The sequence below is a fragment of the Tamandua tetradactyla genome, chromosome 4 (genome assembly GCF_023851605.1).
Source record: "Tamandua tetradactyla isolate mTamTet1 chromosome 4, mTamTet1.pri, whole genome shotgun sequence".
Taxonomy (NCBI): Eukaryota; Metazoa; Chordata; class Mammalia; order Pilosa; family Myrmecophagidae; genus Tamandua; species Tamandua tetradactyla.
The window spans coordinates 24,954,097-24,968,530 of record NC_135330.1 but is presented as its reverse complement, the minus strand read 5'-3'; positions in this window follow the sequence as shown (position 1 = coordinate 24,968,530).

Below are 14,434 nucleotides of genomic sequence, written 5' to 3'. Positions count from 1 at the left end.
TACAGTTACACTATGTGGTTAATGACTAAGAACGTGGTGGTATAGCAATAAATCATGGGGAAACTTGGGTTTTAAGAGATAGCAATGTTTGAAACCAAAAGGATATATTTCTAATAAAGGAAATTCAAGCATTAGGGGAAGGTCAGGTTGCAGAGAGGATATTCTCCCAGAAGTAACCTGAGCGTGCATACGCGTATGATCTGGAAAGTTCCGGTTTGCATCAATTGTGCTGGCGTCTTTATTAATAGTGCTCCTTTTCCTCTCAAAAGTGGTCTGGTTTGGGCAAAATTGATGTGTTCTTTTTACTTATTATAAGAGATGCTCCTACTGCGGTTCAAATACCATTCCTGAGGCTTGTTCTGTCTCTAACAAATACAGCTGGCTTTCTTCCTGGTGTTGCTGGCTTGGACTAGACATTTGGCATATGAGTCTATTTCCTGGAAAAGTTTTATCTAGTAAATAAAAAACATTTGGCCTTATGTAAAAATCAGGTTTATTTATTGGGCAGTTCTACTTTGCAAAAAGACAAATCTACCAAGGAAAATTTTTTCTTAAATGATACCAGCGTGCCTTCCCTTGTTTCCCCAAAGCACTGACTCAGCAAATATCTGCAGTTGGGCTTGTCTCTTTGCGTGTTTGGGTTTGCATTCATTTCAGTGGCAGGGTCCTATGGGTAACTGTCTTTTCTTGATATTACAGTTTCTGCCAGACTCTCCCTTTTTCTGACCTGACCTCCCTATTACTTTTCAAACCATTTTCACAATATTCTAAAATATTCTTTAACTTTGTCCCCACAATTAGGTGGTGAGCTCCTTGAACTCAGCAGCACAACTTATCTTATTCCTGTGCAGTGCCATAGGAGACACATGTAAGTCATAGGAGATGCTCAACATACGTTTTCATTAGTTGGTTGATTAGCTACTTAGGCATTATAAAGTGCTTTGAAAATACAGAGCCCATCTCTTTATAGGATACTGGAAGGGATTTAAGAAAGTAGCAAAAGCTCAGTATGTCCACTTAGGTCGTAAATGAGACAGGCTCTTGATATTTTATAGACCTCAGATCTCTGTTTTTCAAAGTTCTCAGGCATTGTATCTCACATGCTGAATGGAGTAGGAATGGTTTGATCAGTTATCTGGTTTCTCTGGGAAGCAGATTAGGATTCTTTTGAGGGTGAGGGACTTTGCTGTGAACCGAGTTTTAAACTGTGGAAATCACTTGGTACTTGCCAGACAGGCCATTATGAAATATGTGAGAGCTCAGGGAGATTTTCCAGGTCAGTTTATCCCTTGTAATTCTTGATACTGCATTTTTGCTAGACCTAGGGGAGTCTTAGGGGAGCTTCAACTCGAGTCAGAAGCCTTGATTTTTATGGGATTTCTACATGTCTTGGCTTCAGCCCATCACATTTCCTTCCATTCCCACTCTCATCAGAATTCTCCCTTGCCTGGGCCCACACTTAGCTGGCTCTGTCTTATACCTGGGATGGAAGCAAGGAGACAGGGAAAAATATTTAGCTGCCTCTTTCCTGGAAGTTTTCTTCAATAGCAGATGTTATTGCAAATCACCTTGCAATGACTCCTGACGTCAGCCAAGAAGACGCCCTGGGTCAAGCAGAGAGAAGCTGTCCTATGAGGAAGGCAAAGGGGTCAGAATGGTAGGGCCCTCTCTGCTTTCTTCAGGAACCACTTTATTTTCCTAGCACCACCTCTACCCTGTCAAATAAACTTAGGCTCAATTCTGTTCATTTTATGGAGCTCTTTTGCTTTGAGCAGTAACTTTTCTTTTTGTCTTCTTTCCAGAGGCCATTCTTCTGAAGCTGGGATCTTAAACGGCTTCAGGAGATTAATCTCCTCAAACCACCTTTCTATCACATCATACCTTTCCTAGACGTCGACAGAGACTTCCCACTGGCATTCACATCTACTTCACTTTACCAACCTCGCTATTTCTCCACACATACCCTCTCTACTAGGATGGCTGATAATCTTCTGCCCATCCTATACAGCACTTTCCTTCTCCTCACTCTCCCTGGAATCATGCCCCTTCCTTACTCAGGCCTTCGAAACCTGGGAGCAGGGAATGTCTCCCAATTTCAATGTATCTGCAGAAATCTTATGCATCATTCAAGACCCTGCTCTAAGGTCACTCTTCCCAATAAAGCTTCTTAGCACTTGCACATTTTGCTCCTGAGGTCCTGTAGATCATATACTCTGTACCACACTATCTAACATTGTAGAATTCTGGGGGCTGTTTGCCAATTGTCTGGTGAATTTTCATTCTTATCTCTGTAGACAGATTTCATATTCCCCTTTAGGGACCATCATGTGTATTTTTTATCTTTCTCAACACCCAGTAGAAAGTTGGGAACTCAGTGAGACCTCTAAGTAAATGCTCATTTAACTTAATGACTCTTTTCTAAATGTTTTCCTATTAGTAACACAGAACAGTGATTAAATTCATTTGCTTAGAAGTTTGGCTTCTAGGCTCTCTGTTCTCCTGATTTTGGAACAGATTTAATATCTTTCTACAGGAATTGCTCAGAGCCATTCTTCCTTTGTTTTGAATGTACTATATTTATCTCTTCAGGAAAGTCTATGCCAATCACAGGTTTTATTACTGTTGCTAGTACCAGTTGCAAAATACATTCTCTAGATTTGTTGTATTATGTGGAGGAAACTAGCTCCAGGCTTTGGATACACTTAAATCCATGGAATTTTGGCATGCACCTTCTTTAAGACATGGTCAGAAGAGGACTGAAGGAAGGCAGTGAGTTAGAGGCTGAGAAATTTTCTGACTTTGAGATGAACTCAATCAGTCAACAAAGACATTTTCTTTTGTGACTTCAAATGACATAAAGCGTTGAAAATTCTTTCTATATTAAATAACTCCCAGTGTTACCCAAATCTGATTTTTCTAGATCTCCATTTAATTCAGATATATTCATTAACTAATTTAGTTAACCATTAATAAATACTTATTGGATGCCTTCTTTGTGTCAGGTCTAGTTCTAAGAACTGGGGATTCAACAGCAAACAAAATCACCAGTTAGTTATTGAAAAGTCACCAGAGATATGAAGAAAATGAGGCACTGTCTCAGCACTCACTGATCTTCTAAAATGCATGTTTTCTTGTACGGAGAAAAGGTGGTAGTTGGGAGGGGAAAGGATAAGACAAATATGGGCATAACTGCAGTACAGGGCAAAATATGTGACACACAAAGGAAACCAAATTACTGTATTGATTCAGAGAAAGGTCATATCTGTATAGAGATAAATTAAGAAAGCCTTGGTGGGATTTGAAATGGGTTTAAAGGATGCCTATTAATTGATTATTAAGTTATTTTCTCTCAACTTCCAACCTGTTCTATTCTCTGTTTTAACTAAAGCTAGGTACCTGCAAACTGCATTCTCCTTTGCCAGCCAGCTCCTTGTCTAAGGGAGTTTGGAAGCTTGGAGAAGGAAGAAGGGGCTTGCTCCTTCTGTTTGCTTCCTGTTACCGTGAGCACCACAGCAGCAAAATTTCTTCAACCTGGCAGCCAAACTGGTGCTGTAGCTAGTTCCAGTTTATAGTTATTCTGACACTCCCAGAACCAGTTTCTTCACGCTGCCTCAGACATATAAGCACCAGCCAACCAGCATCCTTCTCAGAGATTGGGTTCCAGTTCTGCAAGTTCCCCCTGAGTTTCTAAATTTTAATACTTTCAACCTCTTTCCATAGGAGTGGTAGCTCCTTCCAAACTTATTTCCTCTGGGATACCTCCAAGTTCCCTTTTTGCCTATTAGTTCTCTAAAACCTCGCTAATTCTTCAAATATTTGCTATGCTAAAATAACTGGTGTGATTTTTGTTTCCTTACTGGACCTTAACTGATGTAGAAGTTAGCGCCAGGAAGTGGACACTGAAAGATAAGATTTGGAGATCAGTTTGGTCATGTCTTTGAATGCAGTGCTGTACTCCTTGACAACTGTGAATTGAGATTCTAGACATCAGTAGTGATCAGTGGCATCACAATTAACCATATTAACAACATTGGTTAATCGTGAAGTACCTGCTTGTTTTAGTTTCCTAGGCTGCTCAAGCAAATACTGTGAAATGGGTTGGCTTAATCAATGGGAATTTGGCTTCTGGTTTTGAGGTTAAAAGAGAGTCTAAATCAAGTCATCATCTAGGTGATGCTTTCTCCCCAAAACTGTGGCACTCTGAGGCTGGCTGCTGGCAATCCTTTTGTTCCTCTTTCACATGGCAAGGCACATGCTACGTTGCCTGGTCTTTCCTTTCTCTCTTGGTTCTGTTGATGTCCAGCCTCTTTCTTCCTATGCCTTTTTCTCTCTGTCTGTTTGAATTTCACTCTGTTTATAAAGGACACTAGTTATAGGATTAAGACCCATCCTGATTAAGGTGGGCCACACATCCTTAACTGAAGTAACCACATCAAAAGGTCTTACAATGGGTTCGCACACACAAGAATAAATTAAATTTAAGGACATGCTTTTCTGGGGAACATATGCTTCAAACCACCATACGACTGAAGCAAGGCCCTTGGGGGGCTGCTGCATTTACCTGTATGACAAAAATGATGACTGCAAATTTAATGGGTGGATGGTTACTTTTGAACGCACTTAGACATTTAAGAAAGAAAATGACAAAATCTGGTCTTTGAAACCTTAGCTCACATCATGATGGACCAGAGAGAGCCAGACAGCTTCCATTTTATGGTGGATCTTAAAGAATCTTATTTCTTGTAGCTTCAGGGACAAACTTGCTGAAAATGAGAAATGAATTTTAAGTTTTCAGGTTTCAGAATTGTAACATAAACTGAATTCTCACCTCATTAAAGTCTTGCATGTGTAAGTCAGGCATTAATTGAGAAAAAAATGAGACACTGAGATCTGGAATGGAGACAAACGAGTGGATTCAGAAGAAACTGATTAACTTAAACCTTTGAGCCACTCTTATCCTCTTGCCAGTGGAAGCAGACCACCCTCTGGTGTTTGATGGAGCTTAAAGATCCTATAATAACCTCACCAGAGGCAACTGCTTTGCAGAAGGATGCCTATTCTTATTAAGATATGTCTCAGTCTATCCTTGTCATTAGGCTAGTTACCAGGGTCAAATCTCAGCATGCTCCATGGGAACAAGTAAAAGTCTGATGCAGGGAGAAAGGGTTTATTTTTAAGGTGGGTTTGTAGGATGGCTGAATCCTAGGTGGGACAGCGGGGTGCCGTGAATGAAGCCTTGAAGACAGGTTTATTCAGGGAATATGAAGTCATACAGTTTGTCTGGGGTATAGTTATAAGTAAGACTGGAGATTTAGGCTAAGCCATATTGGAAAGCACCTTGAATGTGACTCAAGGCAGGGAAATGAGAGGCAGTAGAGGATTTGAGCAAAGGTTTAAAGGTTCAAATTTTTAAATTTAAAATTTTTAAAAAATTTTAATTTTAAATACTTACAAATGTTTGCAGGCTCACTTGAGGAAGTTTCATCTGGCCAGTGATGTATAGGACGGACTGTGACAGGAAACTGAAGACTAGCAGGCCAGTTAGAGGCCTTATTCAGTAGTCTAGGAAGTGACATCTGGAAATAGCTTGTGGGCACTGGTAATTAAAAGATGTGTGGGGGGGAGGCAAAAGACACATAGGAGGTCGGCTTTATAAGACATATCCATAGATTGCAAATGGGGATTTAAGTTAGGGGAAAGAATTAATAGGCTGAAATTATGCATTTGCTATGATGAGAGAAAGTGTAATAGAGAGGGGAAGAGAAGAGAGAAAGAGAAAAAAAGAAAAAGAAGGAAAGAGAAAGAAAGAAAAAAGAAAATGAATGAGAATGAATAGGTAAAAGGAAAAACTGGGATGGACACAAGCAGTGAAGATTCAAAAATGGAGCATTCTCCTGAGTTAGATTGGGATTCTTCTGGGAGAAAATGATGGAGTTGTAGCTGAACCTTTGCACTGGAATTAATCTCCATAGACTAGAGAATTATGAAACTTCAGTTTACTGTTCAGTTTACTGATAAATTGACTAGAAATGTTTCAGGTTTTGGGCTGGTGAACTGTAAGTCATATGGTTGAAGCAACTTAAAAGAAAAAGGCACATCTGGAATTCAAAAGGGGCTGGTAACTGCTGATCTTTGCATATTTCCCAAATCCCCTTGGTCTGAAGTTAGTCTGAAGTTAGAGGACTGAAGGAGATAACTTTTCAGTCCCTTATGCTATAATTTAAATCATTTTCTCACATGCTATTTTCTTCCTTGTTAATTTGTGTGTGTGGGTGTTTATTGATGGCTTTCCCCCCATGGAATATAACATTCTTAAGAATAGGGACATTTTCTAATTCACTGTTGAATCTCCAGGATCTAGACCGGATTCTGGAAAATAATAGATATGCTATAACTGGAAAGCATGAATTCCATTTGCTACATACTATTATCATTTCAATTGAAATTTTCAGATGAGAAAACATAGTAATTGCTTTGGAGCTGAAAACACTGGTATTGAAGAGTTAAGGAGATTAACATTCTCAGAAATAAGCTCATTGCATCACCTTTACTGGGGAAGCAACCTGAAATGTAGAATAGGAGTAGAGTTGTCAAAAAGGATGCACATGCATAGTGATTTTTTTTTCTTAGAGAAGTGAGGGATTTACAGAATAACATGTTAAAATACGAGATTCCCATACACCACCCACCACCAGCAACTTGCATTAGTGCAGAACATTTGTTACAAATGATGACAGCATGTTTTTATAATTACACTATTAAAGTCCATGGTTTAACTTAGCAGTCATTGTTTATGTAGAGTAGATCCATGGATTTTAAAATATTTATATTCTGTTACCCTATATATAAAATACCACTTGCCCTCTTAATCATATTCAGATGTATTTTTCAGTGCTATTAGTTCTGCTCACAATATTGTGTTACCATCACCAGCATCCATAACCAAAACCTTTCTGTCATTCCAAATAAGAAAGCTGTACTTTTTTAAACTTTAAATTCCCACTCCCTAAAACCTTCCCATCCCCTGGTAACCTATATTCTAGATTCTGACTCAATGAGTTCACTTATTCTAATCGTTTCAAGCCATTTAGATCATAAAATATTTGTCCTTTTGGTTCTGGCTTATTTTGCACAACATGATGATGTCTTCAAGGTTCATCCATGTTGTTGCATGTATCAGAACTTCATTCATTCTTGTGGCTGAATAAGATTCCTTCGTATGTGTGTACCATATTTTATTCATGCATTCATTGGTTGATAGACACTTGGGTTGCTTCCATCTTTCGGCAAATTGTGAAGAGTGATACAAATATCTATTCGAGGCCATGCTTTCAATTCTTCTGGGTATATACCTAGTAGTGGGATTGCTGGATCATTTGGTAGTTCTAACTTAATTTTCTGAACAACTGCCAAACTGTCTTCCACAGCAGCTGCATCATTTTATATTGCCATCAGTAATGAATGTGTGTTTCTATTTCTCTGCATCCTCGCCAACACTTGATTTTGCATTTTTTAATAGTAGACATGCTAATGGGTATGAAATGGTATCTCATTGTGGTTTTGATTTGCATTACCATGATGGCTAATGGTGTTGAATGTCTTTTCATGTGCTTTCTGGCCATTTCTTTATCTTCTTTGGAGAGAAGTCTGTTCAAGTCTTTTGCCTATTTTTAAATTGAGTTGTCTTTTTGTTGCTAAGTGAAGGATTTCTTTTTATATTCTGGATAATAAACCTTTATTGAATAGGTAGTTTTCAAATATTTTCTTTTATTGTGTTGGTTGTCATTTTACTTTAATGATAAAGTCCTTTTAGGCACAGTGGTTCTTAATTTTGATGAGGTCCAATTTATCTATTATTTCTTTTATTGCTTATGCTTGGGTGTAAAGTCTAAGAAACCATTGCCTAACAGAAGGTCCTGAAGATGCTTTCCTTTATTTTCTTCTAGAAGCTTGATAGTTCTGTCTCTTATATTTAGGTCTTTAATAAAATTTGAGTTGATTTTTTTATATACACTGAGGAAGAGGTCCTCCATCATTTTTTGCAAGTCAAGATCAAGTTCTTCCAGCTTCTTTCTGTTATGAACACAGAATATACATTGTATGCTTTAATATTTTTGAATTTATTGAGAGTTGTTTTGTGAACCAACATATGGTCTATCCTACAGAAGGAGTGGGGATTGGGTGCTAGTAGCTACCTAACTGTTCTATATTGTAATGTATCAGTATCTTCTTTCTGCTCTTCTCTGGATGCTGTCCAGTATTCTTTTGGCCCCCACAGTTTCAAAATAGCTGTTTCAGGCGGTTCCTGCATGTTTAATAGTTGTTTTTGTGGAAGGACTGGGTCTTGGAGCTCGCTATTTTGCCATCTTCCCACAATCCCCTTGAAAAGTGAAATTTAGATAATAGTTTTCCAGTATTGTGTTGGAAAATTTTCAAGAAGTTGTAATTTTATTACATGCTTGAAGGTCCTGAGTCTGAAATTCATAGTTTAGAGCCTCTCCTTAATTTATGTAAGCTTGAGAAAGGAGGACTAATATAGCCAGTTGTGTCTTCCTCAGAACTGCTCACCTAGATAGAGAGTTTTCAGTCCATTGATTTTGCTGCTCTTAAACCCTGAGCCATCCATATTAAGGCAGAAGGTGTACCCTGGCCAACTTCAGGGTGTGGAATGAGTCTTACTTTGGTATAATTGTTATCTGTGCCTGTACCCTCACCAAGCCTTTTGGCAAATCTTATTGGACTGGTCCCCTTTGTCAGCCATGAGAATACACCTGGCAAACCTTCAACTACATAGGCATAATAACCCAAGGGTCCAAACTGCTCATCGCTGCCTTTGAACCAAGTTGCTGCTTATTTGGGCTGTTCCCAGACAAAGACCAAGTATGGCATGGTACTAAGCAGGCCTAGTCCTGGAAGACACAGGACTCATTTGACACATGCCTTTCGGCCTGAGAACTCCCCTATGGCCTTGTCAAACCTTTCTTAGACTTCTGAGAAATCTAGGATGCTTCCATGCTACGATTCTCCCCTTTATCCTTTTCTTGGTGTTAGACTTGCCTCACATTTTGATAGCTCTCCCACTCTTTTCCAGCTCCTCTCCTAATAAAATCTTTGCATGTTTAAGTCCTTTTGGCATCTGTTTCTTGGAGGATTTAGATTAACAAACCCATTCTTATGGCTAGACTTTTACCCTGTTTTTCTTTTTGTTTTGTTTTGTTTTGTTATGTTTTTTGTTTTTTTTAAGTCAGAACTGGAGCTCTATTCTGATCCTTAGTCTATTTGATTGGGATTCTGGTATCCTGTGTGCCTCTTAGCAGTGTCCCTTGGTCCCCAATTAGTAACTGGAACTCTTCATTCCATCTACTTCTGGCTGGAGTCTTACTCAAATGGGTGGTTCATCTAAAATCACAGTGCTCACCCGGAACCATCTGCAAGAGTTTTACATTGTTACACCTAAAAATTCATTGCTTGCCCTCATCTTGGTGATCCACCATGGGTTGAATCAAATTGGACACTGGAATTTTGGCCATTGGACACAATTTAATGAGGTTTCCCTGGAATGAGCAGGAAAGTTACACTGGCTTGTGTCCTGTATAATTTTGTGCTTTGTTCTCTCTCACACCAGGCTGAAGTTGAGACCTCCGCTTCCCATAAATCAAGAATTAGAGTACCAGTCACCTAAATGAGATGCTAAAATGCAGTCCCCACAAAAGTGACATTTTCAGCTGTTGTCAGTCATCCTTAGTGGGAATAAATGACAGATCCTTTACTGAGATTAGTGTGAGAGCAGAAGAATATGAAGACAATGGATATTTGAGGAACCAGAAAATAGTCTAAGGCACACACAATGAAAAAGGGAAAACTAGTGTGTCAGTTTGAAAATATTATGTACCCCAGAAAAGCCACGTTTGAATCTTGATTCCATCTTGTAGAGGCAGCCATTTCTTTTAATCTCTATTCAGCCCTTTAGGTTGGAAACTTGATTAGATTATATCCACAGATATGTGACACTCTCAATTGTGGATGCAACTTCTGATTAGTTGGAGATGTGACTCCATCCATTCCAGGTGGGTCTTGATTAGTTTACTGGAATCCTTTAAAAGAGGAAACATTTTGAAGAAACCTCAGAAATGACAGAGCCAACAGAAACTTTAGAGCAGAACTGACAGAAACGAAAGAAGGTTCAGAGTCAACAGAGAGAGCACATCTAGATGCTTGGAGAATAGTTGCTTCAGAGAACAAAGACACAGATGTCTGGAGATTCTTGCAGCCCAGCAGATATCGGCATGAGATGTTAAGCAAGCCAGAACCTGGAGAGACCCAGGGGAAGCCAAGGATGAAAGCCAACCCTGGAGAAGCAAAGTGAGGAATCCCCACATGGACAGAGACTGAAAGCAATGGAACCCAGGAGCAAGCGACAGCAGATGCCAGCCACATGACTTCTCAGTTGACAGAAGGGTTCCTGACCTATCGGCCTTTCTTGAGTGAAGGTAACCTCCTGTTGGTGCCTTAATTTGGACGCTTTCACTTCCTTAAAACTATAAACTTGCAACTCATTAAATTCCCCTTTATGAAAGCTGTCCCAGTTCTGGTATACCGCATTCCAGCAGCTAGCAAATTAACACAATTGGTAAATTTCAAGTAAACCTCATTGTTATCACAGTTTTTCCCAGGGTCAGAGAATGCTTAGGTTTTCCACATACCTTTGTTGTGGACTCAACGCAAACAATTTAAACGTCTATTTGTCAGATACACATACAGTTGCACAACAAGCAAGAGGCTACACATTTCACTGTGAAGCATAGTATTACAACTTAATCTTTTTGGCACTTAGGGATGTGAAATTATCCTGACCAACTTATGTTTCCAACTTAGCAGGTTCTTTATTTTCAAGGCTTCATCACAGATCTGGTAATTGAGTCTGCAAAATGAGTTGTGAATACAAGTACAAAAGCCTGTAAGAACAGGTTTGAGCAGTATAGGTGCCATTTTAGGATTAGAAGATGTGGTCAGAATCTCCTTTGTTAAACAAAGTTATTTTAACCTAAGGAAACTGTTAACATAAAGCTGAGTTTCTAGATTATAGGTGGTTCCGTCCTATTTCTCATCAGAAGATTACCAGCATCCTCCCAGGAAATTGGAAACTTTCTTGCCCTACCACTTCCTCTTGGTGAATTATTTCCCCACCTGTAATGTGGGTGTAGAGAAATGCCCTATTAATCTTGCATTATGTTTGTGAAAATGAGGATGAGAAAATAAGCATGAAGAACTTGAAAAGAACTTAGTGTCATACAAATTCAAGGTAATGCTCTCTGTACAGAGCTGGTGATGAGGGCAACAATGAACTTCCAGACTTTATACAACAAGGACATTAGCTTCATGATCTAGTAACAGGATTTCTTTCCATTGATTGACTACGGACTGGAAATTTTTTTTCAGCTTCTAGATGATATCCTTGGTTGGGATAAATTGTAAAAAAAACAAAAAACAAAAGGTATTATTTTTAAGACTCTAACTTCCTTAGTCTTTCCAGTATTCTGATTGCTTCTATAAACATGAACATATCAAATACAGAGTGTGAATTTGACTCATTCTGCTCAGTAATCTGTCTTATTTAAAATCCCTTTGAAAGACCAATAGATTGGACTTGGAAGGGGTTGCTTAAAAACCATGTACACATTTATTGATATAATTTGTTATAAGTTAATTTTGATGTGGCTCCTTTTAAAACGCAACTGCAATACTTAGAAGACCTAAAAGTAAGTTTATATTGTATTACCCAAACATTTGTGAAAATATAATTTTATATAATGAATATATTAATTTGAGGGCAAGTAATGGGCAACATTATTTATTTTACTGAAGCAAAATGTGTCCAAATGTACTTGTTAAAGAATTTTACTTAAAAACCTACATTAATAATGTATTAGAAAGTATATTAAAGAATATGTATTATAGGAAATGTATATATAAAAATTATTTTAAAAATTAATAGGTATTTATCAAATGTCTACTATGTGCAAGATACCTTGAGGGAATTAAGGGTACAGTGCAGAATAAAACAGGCAGGATTAATGTTCTTTTTCTAGCTGGGGATGGGGGAGAAGGAGATGAACAACAAATAAGTAAACCAAAAATATAAGAGGATTTAAAAAAAGCATCAAAAAATAAATTAAACAGAGAGATTTGAAGTTACAGTGATTGGGGTAATTCTGATGGAAATTGGGTAGCCAGGGAGAGTGTCTTTTCCTGAAGTGGTCTTATATGAGCTGAATGCTCCAGCTGTGTGAAGATCTTAGGACAAAGCACTCCAAGCAGAGAAAGAGCAAATGCAACTGCTCTCACTTGGGAGTGAGTTAAATGAATGCCAGCTTTTGAGAATATAGAAAATCAGGAAAATTGTATGAAATGGGGCTGAAAGACACAGAGGGATCTTGTAGGTCATGGAAGGATTTGGGATTTTATCCCATGTGTAATGTTCAACCATTATTGGAGTTTAAGCATGGGGGTGATAGATTCTATTTGTGTTTGAGAAAGATCACTCTGGCTGCTGCATGGAAAATGGCACATTAGTGTGCAAGAATGGAAGCAAGGAGACTGTTTAAGAGATTGTTAGTGCAATGAGTGAGGGTTAATGATGGCTTGGACCCAAGTAAAGTTTGTGGAAAAGGGAGACATAAATGTGTTTACTGATATTGTGGGTACGGGGTGATGGTGAGATAAAGTAAAGAATAAAGGACTTATGCCTAGGTGTTTGCCTTGAGCAACTGGATATTCATCTCATTACCAGGATGAGAGAGGTTAGGGAAGGAATAAGCTTAAGGCACAAATGTGGACGCTAGTAGAAATTAAAAGTTAAATTTAGCAGTTTGAAGCTTGAGATGCCTATCAACATCACACCAAAGTTATCAAGTGGGCAGTTGGATGTATAAACCTGGAAATTATAAATTAGTATATAAATGATCAGATTAAAAAAACTTACATCTCTCATTCATCCCCAACCACTTTTTGATGTCAACACAAACAGTTGGTTATTTGAGGCCATCATCTATAAATATCAGTAAGTTGGACTCTCTGTTATTTTGTATTGAAGGGAATTATGTGCTGCCTGATTTCTCTGATTCTAATAGTCATGGGCTGACACAAAAGGATCAATGTCAGTAGTTGTGGCATTCAAAAAAAGATACTAGATTAGACATTGTGAGATGTGACTTTGGGTCCTAACTCTGCCCCTTCAGAGAGGCGTGTATAATCTTGGGTCATAATCTCTATTTGCTTTTGTTAAGGATGATTTTTCTCCCTTTGGGAAATTTAAGAATTTGTGGAGGCATTTTTTTTTGTCATTACATAACTTGGAAGCACTAGATGTTGGAGGTCCTGCAAAGTTCTGCACAATGAAGAACTGTCCCATATTTCACACAACTTTTTAATGACCCATTGGATGTTTATACGTAGGTAAAAAAAAAGACCTGAAGAGAAACTGTATATTACAGTTGGGGCACTGAAGTGATTGTCCTTTTAAAATTATGTATGTTGGTGAGTTATATTATCTATAAATTCCACTTGAAGACCATAGAGAGGGTTACAAAATATTTGTTATTAAAAGGGGACATTGGGTTGAGAACTACTGACCTCTAACATGGTAATAAGAGGGGCTGTCCCAGGAGGTGCAGGGACACTTCATGGCCAAGGGCTCGTGTTTATACTTTCAATATTATCTCCAACTGGTCACAGATTCACACTGGTAGGACTGAAAGAAAATGATCCTAAAACTTTGAACCCGAGACTCTATCCACTGCCAGTGTATCCTAAATTCTGATTATAATACCTGTACTTATCCTGGGAATGATACAGTGATGTTGCATTGTAATCTTTTGTTGTAAAGTTTTAATTTGTCCTAATAAACTACAATTTTTATACTTTTTTCTGAAATGTCTTCATGAAAAAAATACTGATACAAAAAAAGAGGAAGTATCCACAGGACTCATTTGACCTCTAAGAGGCTCCAGTGACAAGACCCACTTCAAAGGGTTATTTTGAAGATAAGCTAAACTGAAATATTTCAGTTGAACTCTAACACTATAGCAGGTAGTGGAAATTTCTGGAAATCTTGGGAAACTGAGACCACAGACTTTCTGACCACAGAGCTTCTGATTATTCAAGGTGAAGTCAGTTTGTTTTCTGCTGCACTCCAGACTGTAACTGACTGAAGACAGGGTCAGCTTCGTCAGCCTAGCATGCAGCGTGCTGACTCGACCGTAATAGGCTCTCAGTCAATGTTTGGGCAAGTCATCTGAGATGTTGGCAAAGGGGATGCTTTAATAAAACACTGTCGAGGGGGTGCGAGGGTAGCTCAGTGGTAGAATTCTCACCTGCGATGTGGGAGACTTGGCTTCGATTCCCGGCCCATGCACTTCACAAACAAACAAAGAAA